Consider the following 1,232-nt stretch of genomic DNA (forward strand, 5'->3'; position numbering starts at 1 on the left):
GATGAGGTGTGGGGGGGGGATCAAGCGGCAATTTCTCGGGACCTGGGTTTCAATCCTGAATCTGTCACTTATCTACTGTGTGGCCTTGGGAAAGTCACTTGATTCCTCTGTACCTCAGTTCCCTCGTCTGCAAAATGGGGACTCAATACCTGTTCTCCCTCTTACTTATAATGTACACCCCATGTAGGACTTGATTGTTGTACTCTCCCAGGTGCTGTACCTACCCAGGTTCTTCCCCTCTCAGGGTCGCACCTGGAGAGTTTCCAGTGCTCTACCAGTCACTACTACAGGAGGGTGAGTCAAGCAGAGATGTACCCATTCCATTCCTAGCTGGAACAGTGGCTAGTGAATGGAAGGCAATCTGCTAAATGTCAAAACTCACCTGTGCCGGGCAGCAGCGGCACGGGAGAGAGTCGATGGTAAACCACTTCCGTATTTTTACCAAGAAAACTCTATGGATCCGCTACCAGAACGATTGCAGATGGAAGTGTGGTGTTCTGGGAGAGATGAGTCTAGGGTGTCGCTATGGGTCGGACACGACTTGACAGCATAAGACAACAACAATAATCCCAGTTCATAGTAGTACAGGGCTTGGCATACAGTAAGCACTTGACAATTGCTATGATTATTATTGAATTATTTACTCATATTTATGTCTATCTCCTCCCTAGATTATAAGCCCATTACGGGCAGGGAACGTGTCTGCTAATTCTGTCGTACTCTCCCAAGTGCTTAGTATAGTGGTCTGCACATAGTACGTGTTCAATAAATTTCACTGATTGATTGATTGTTGATGATGACAGTGATGGTGATTATAATTATTATTGTTATTATTATTAGGTCCAGTTGATGAATCCCACATTCTCTCTCTAGAGCTGGCAATGGATCTAATTCCTTTAGATGATTGTCTGTTCAGCAGGCGTCTATCCAGGGGGTTTATGCATCCTTAGAGTGAAGGCCTTATGGAAACACAAAAATCTGACACATGTGACAACCTACCACAGTGCACATAAAGCCTTTTTCTGACAACACATCCCGGCACCGTCTGTTTTGGGGTTTGAATCTAGCAGTGATCCGGCGGAAGAGGAGGTGGGCAAACGTAGCTGGAGACCAGCTGGACGCAGGCTCCTTCTCTAGACCATAACCTGCGGGTAGGTTGAGAACGTGTCCATCTCCTCTATTGTACTGTACTTTCCCAGGAGCTTAAGTGCACTTGTAAGTGCTCAGTAAAT

The 1,232-nt window shown here is 46.1% G+C and overlaps 1 non-coding gene across 1 annotated transcript; it reads left to right on the forward strand.

Moving 5' to 3' along the window:
- Positions 1-234: 234 nt before the first annotated feature.
- LOC114817285 lies at positions 235-372 on the forward strand. Its single transcript, XR_003765143.1, has one exon. It is a non-coding gene; the product is annotated as a small nucleolar RNA SNORA7 (small nucleolar RNA).
- The last annotated feature ends 860 nt before the right edge of the window (positions 373-1,232 follow it).

This window comes from Ornithorhynchus anatinus, chromosome 1 (genome assembly GCF_004115215.2).
Source record: "Ornithorhynchus anatinus isolate Pmale09 chromosome 1, mOrnAna1.pri.v4, whole genome shotgun sequence".
NCBI classification, from domain to species: Eukaryota; Metazoa; Chordata; class Mammalia; order Monotremata; family Ornithorhynchidae; genus Ornithorhynchus; species Ornithorhynchus anatinus.